Source organism: Cervus canadensis, chromosome 28 (assembly GCF_019320065.1).
Source record: "Cervus canadensis isolate Bull #8, Minnesota chromosome 28, ASM1932006v1, whole genome shotgun sequence".
NCBI lineage: Eukaryota > Metazoa > Chordata > Mammalia > Artiodactyla > Cervidae > Cervus > Cervus canadensis.
The window spans coordinates 25,286,728-25,292,964 of NC_057413.1; the positions used below are offsets into that span (position 1 = coordinate 25,286,728).

At 34.5% G+C, this 6,237-nt stretch overlaps 1 long non-coding RNA gene across 1 annotated transcript; it reads right to left on the reverse strand.

The window, feature by feature from the left end:
- Positions 1–831: 831 nt before the first annotated feature.
- On the reverse strand, positions 832–5,727 carry LOC122430085. The gene is made up of 3 exons (XR_006266225.1): positions 5,633–5,727; positions 2,330–2,380; positions 832–924 (listed from the first exon to the last, which is right to left on the reverse strand). It is a non-coding gene; the product is annotated as an uncharacterized LOC122430085 (long non-coding RNA).
- Between the last annotated feature and the right edge of the window lie 510 nt (positions 5,728–6,237).

A 6,237-nucleotide genomic window follows, 5' to 3' on the forward strand; every position in this document is an offset into this window, starting at 1 on the left:
CATGATCTTCGGGTGTGAAGAAAAATGTGTAAGTCACAAATGAGATAACTCAAGGTAAACAGTGAAATACATTTATAGGAATTACCTTTGACTTCTTCACATTCATGAATAAAATAATTGAGAAAGAAGCAAATCAATATGAGGGCACAATATCAAGAAGGGAGGAAGATAAAGATTTTATACACTTCCGTAGTTTGCTCTGAAGCTCTAACTGATACACATTTTGGAACCATGAAGTTCAAAGACCATCTCACCAAACAGAGTAAACACTGTTTTACTAGAATACATCATTTGCTGTCAAAACAACTAAACTTGAAAATGATACCATATTAGGAGAAAGAAAAGCACTTCCTCTGGGATAAAGATGTATATATAACAAGCATTGATTTTTTGTTGAGTCTTCTGCATTTTTCGGAATAAAATAAAGACCTACACTTACACAAGAAAGATGCTTATAAAGAGATAGAAAAACAGCAGAGTAAAGGCACCCCTCTGCCCAAAACTATTTTAGCGGTAGTCAGATAAAGTCCAGTATATGTACTAATTTGATATATTCCTTAATTGAATTCTCTTGAAATTAAAAAATAAGTTGAAGAAATGGTATTAGAAACAGGATGCTATAGTTCTAATAATTATATTATTGTAAGAAAAAAAATGGCGACATTCTAGAATAATTGCTTCACATTCATGTAAGTGAAAATTAGGTCACAGGCCACACAATGCTCTTGGCTCCTGCTTCTCTTGACACACAGCTGGTAAGAGGAGAGATCCATTAGAATCAACATCCCAGACAAAGGATATTATCTATCACCATTGCTACTTTATTTCATTATATTATGAGTTCTTGCCAATGAAATAGCAAAATTTATAGGATTTTTTCTTGCCTGGAACCGGTTTCCACTGTGACTTTCTCATGACCTCTTTCTGCATGAAAAGGTAAAATATTAAAATCATTTACTTCATAATTTTTGTTAAATTCATTCAATTTCCCAGTTTTCTTACTCTGATGAAATACACATAACAAAATTTATTATCTTAACCATTTTCCAGTGTAGAATTTGGTTGTGTTAAGTATATTCATATTGTGCAACCATCATGAACAACCATCTTGCAACAATGAAACTCTGTACCTATTAAAAAATAATACCTACGTTTCCCTCTTTTCAATCCCTGGGAACAATCATTCTACTTTCATTTTCTTTCCTTTTTAAAAAAAAATTCTCCCTTTTCTTCATGCTCCAGTTACTGGTAGGGCAGCATTCTACTCTGTTTCTGTGTTTGGATTTTTTTTTTTTGGGGGGGTTCACATATAAATCAGATCATGCAATATTTATCTTTATATGTCAGGCTTATTTCACTTAGTAAAATGTCTTCCGGGCTCATTCATCTTGTCACAAAAGGTCTTATTTTATTCTTTCTTAAGGCTGAATAATATATCATTGTATCCTATACATATTCTGCTTATATACTTGTCTGTTGATATACAAATAGGTTTTTCAATGTCTTTGTTATTGTATAATGCATCAATGAACATAAGAGTGAAGATATTGCTTTGTGCTCCTGTTTCCTGCTAGTGTTTTATGATTTCAGATGTTATGTTTAAGCAATTCACAAGGGAAATAATACCAGAAGGAAAATCGGAGCATCAGAAAAGAGTAAACAATATCAGAAGTGGTAAATATCTATGTGTATATGTGTAGTTAAATGTTAGTCACTCAGTCGTGTCCAACTCTGTGACCTCATGGACTATAACTTGCCAGGCTCCTCTGCCTACATGGAATTCTCCAGGCAAGAATACTGAAGTGGGTAGCCGTTCCCTTCTCCAGGGGATCTTCATGATCCAGGGATTGAAACTGGGTCTCGTGCATTGGATACAGATTCCTCATTGTCTGAGCCACCAGAGTAAATATCTAGGTATATAAAATAGTTAACTTTCCTTTTATTTTCTTTTCAAGACATAAATATCTGTTTTGTAAAAAATCAAATATTGACGTGTGTTTTTCATAAATTACGGAAGGTAGGGGAGTTAAAAGGACCTATGTTGTTGCTGTTTCTATATTTTGAATAAATATAAAATGCAAGAATGATGTAAAGTGTTAGAGCTAAAAAGTCAAAAGATAAAACAATATCCTATCCTGAAATTATTCAAATAACCCAAAGAAAACTGAAAAGGGAAGACAAAGTACAAAAATCAGAGGAGGTAAGTAAAAATATATACAAAATGGTAGACATGCATCCAACCATACTAAGAATTACACCAATGCACTGCAGAACATACTCTAGAAGCAAATTGAATGCAGAATATCACTAGAAGAAAGGCAATACTTACACTACTTTGAATGCTTTTTTAGCAACTTGCCAACTTCCACAAAACAAAAATCTACAAAATAAAAGAAACAGATAATTGAGAAAAAATTTTAAAAGTCAAAATTTGGGTCTTTGCAGAGAGCAACAAAATTGATAAAATATTCCTCTATCAGATTGAGAATAATCCAGATCAAGAGATACTGCACATCACCAACATTAGGAATAAAGGTGGAGCTGTCACCATAAATTCTTTATGTATTAAAAGGATAATGAGAGATTTTATCAACTTATAGGGTAAATTGGACAACCTTAATTAAATTTTTAAAAATTCCTTGAAAATACAACCTACTAGAGGTGATGCAAGAGAAACATAAATTATCATTATCCCTAAATCTGTTAAAGAAATAGAATTTATCAAAACCTTTCCTCAAAAAATGTTCAGAACAGTGATTTCACTGGTGAATTCTTCTGACTATTTAAAGAAGAAATAACGTCTTTTACAAACTCTTGCAGAAAATAGTAAAGGAGGAAACATTTATCAATTTGTTTCATGAGATCAGTAAATATCTGAAAACAAAAGCAGGCAAAGATATTACACAAAAAGTAACTTTCAATCCAACAGCACTCATAAGCAAAAATTAAAGAAATCCTTTACAAAGAAACTGCAACTCCAAATCCAAAATATATGAGAAGACTGGGGTCAGCAGAATTTATCCCCACAATGCAAGACTGTTCAATACTCTTAAAGCAATCTGTGCAACTCTTCATATTAATAAAATAAAGGGGAAAAAAACCAGATAATCATTTCAAGGACTTTTAAAAAAGCATTTGACAAAATATGCCATCTGTTCGTGGTTTAAAAAAGTCAAAATGCCATTGTAATAGTAATAGAGAGGAATCTCCTCAACTTGATCAATGACATTCAGGAAAAAACACTAAAGCTTATATTGTACTTAATGTTGGAATATTGAATGTTTTCCTCCAAGATTGAAAAACAGGAAAAGGAACCCATTCTCACCACTTTTCGTCAATAATTTGCTTTAGGTAGTAGCCATTGCAGTAAGAAGGAAAAGAACATTTAAAAATCAGAACGTTAAAAACTAACTCTAACTCTATTTGCAGATAATGTGTAGAATGTACATGTAAACTTTCTAAGCAATCTACAACATCTGCAACTAATAAGAGTATTTAGCAAGATTACAGAATACTGTTAATATATAAATATCAATTTAATTTTATGTATTCACAATAGACAGATGACAAATTAAATATAGAAAATGCATTTGTATTCACAAAAGTGTGAAATACTTAAGACTATACATAACAAAAGACATGCAGGATATCTTCTGTGAAAATTGCAGATTATTGTTAGGAAAAATTAAAGAAAGCATGAAAGGAAAGAAATTCCATTTTTTTTTTTTTACAATTTATAAGACTCATAATTGTTAATTGTCTGCTGCTGCTGCTGTCACGTCAGTCGTGTCCGACTCTGTGCGACCCCAAAGACGGCAGCCCACCAGGCTCCTCCATCCCTGGGATTCTCCAGGCAAGAACACTGGAGTGGGCTGCCATTTTCTTCTCCAATGCATGAAAGTGAAAAGTGAAAGTGAAGTCACTCAGTCGTGTCCGACTCTTAGTGGCCCTATGGGCTGCAGCCTACCAAGCTCCTCCGTCCATGGGATTTTCCAGGCAAGAGTACTGGAGTGAGTCACCAGTGCCTTCTCCAGTTAATAGTCTATTCTCCCTAAAATCATCTATAGCACCAACCTCATCCCCTTAAAAAAATTTATCTACCTTTTCATTGTGGAAATTCACAAACTGATACTGAAGGGCATAGATTAGTCAAAACAATAATAAAATGAAGAAAAAGTGGGAGTTTATATACAGTTTTAATTTCAATAAAGGTACATTAATTCAGAAGTATGTCATTAGCATTAGGAGACATATGTAGACTAATGAACCTGAATGAGAAATCCATCCATATTTATATGCTTAAATAATTAGTAATAAAAGTGCCATAGTCATTCAACAGGAGAAAGAGATAATTTTTCAATGAATGGCATTGGAACAACTGAGTATCCACTTGGAATAAAACAAGCAACAACTCTAACTTCATAATATTGAAAAAATCAAATATTAATAGAGTTGCATATAAAACAAGTTATAGATGTTCTAGAAAAGCACACAGGGAAAGTTTCAAGACTTTAGGCAAGTATTTCTTAGAACATATAAAACATGAATCAAAAATAACTTATAAATTGGATCTTAAAATTTTTTAATTTTGTTCTTCAAAAGATATAATCAAGGAAAGAAAGGAAAATATTTACAAAATAGCTGGCAATTTTTTGTGATACAGCATGGGCAGTTCTACAGGTAATCTATTCCCTTATGGGATGACAGAGCATAGTACTCTCAAATCGGCAGCAAGAGTCTAATTGGTACAATTCTTTTGTTTTCTTAAAAACTAAAGCTTTGATTTGAGCATCTGTATGAAGGACAGTGGAGAGAATTATGTTTTTAAATCTTATAGGTCTCTTTTAACATGCATTCTATTATCATGGTTTTCATATCCTGTTTTGTTGTTGTTGTTGTTTAGTGGCTAAGTCATGTCAGACTCTCACAACCCCATAGACTGTAGCCTGCCAGGTTCCTCTGTCCTTGACGATTTCCCAGGCAGGAATTCTGGAGTGGGTTGCCATTTCCCTCTCCAGGTGATCTGCCTGACCAGGAGATCGAACCAGTGTCTCTTGCAAGTCTCCTGCATTGCAGGTGGAGTCTTTACTGCTGAGCCGCCAGGGAAGCGCATCCTCTTTTAGATATTGATACTAAATAAGTAAAAGGGTACAAGGAAGTCTTATGAGGGATTTCAGTTTATAAAGGATTGACTTTAAGTAGAGAGGCACAAGGCAGAAACAGGACTCAGAATGTTCTCACCTGACCAAAAAAAATGTCCGTTGGACATATGGTGGTGGAAGAATTCAGAAATGAAGGAAGGACACAGACCACGGAAAGGATTCATGACCAACAGAGAAAGAGCCAGACTAGTTGTGAGAGTCAGAGAGAGCAGGTGAAGGCCCAGTATCCAACGCTGGAGAGCGCTCGGCTCTTCTAGAGGAGCTCTTAAAGTTTCTAACTAGGAAAATAAAAGATGGACAAATCATGAGGATCAGGGCCACTAAATCTAGACCTAAATCTAAATTTACCATGCCTCTATTGTGCTTTCTCAGGCCCTCACGCATACACACACGAACACACACACACACACACACACACACACATGCACTCCACTTCTAAATTCTCAGGAAACAAAATTCTTTTAACTCACCGGGTTTAATTATCAACAAAGCAGTGTCAGTTCCCTCTCTTCTCTTGAGCCCCCTCTGAAACACTGAAGCTTCAGTCAGACCACCCAGCTGTCTTCCTCCCTGCTCTGTAACCAACAGGGATATGAGGGCGGCAGGAGGGCAGGAAGCAGCAGAGAAGGGGACTCTGGACTGCACTTTACTCCTCTGTGTTCATAGGATGGTAATAAACACGGGCACCCATGAACCTAAAGCTGATATATATGCTCATGTGAAGACACACACACATTTAAAAACTCTATGAAGAATGGCTGTCCTTTTTCCTGTTTTTATTATATTATTTTCAAGAGAATAGCATAGAGATAGATATTTAAGTAAAATATTATCGTACCAACTTTCTAGAATTCTGTTATTCCCCTTTCAGAGTAAGGAAACACATACATATATATATGCCTTTACTATAGATTTTTTTTTTTTAATCTAAACTTACTAATCTTACAGTTTGTGGAAAATCTACCTGGGACATTGAGGGTGGCTGATTCTTAATGTTATAGTCCCATAATTGTTTATAACCTGTCTGTGCAAAAAGTTCTGATAGATATTTACAATTGTCAAGAGTTTGCTTTCT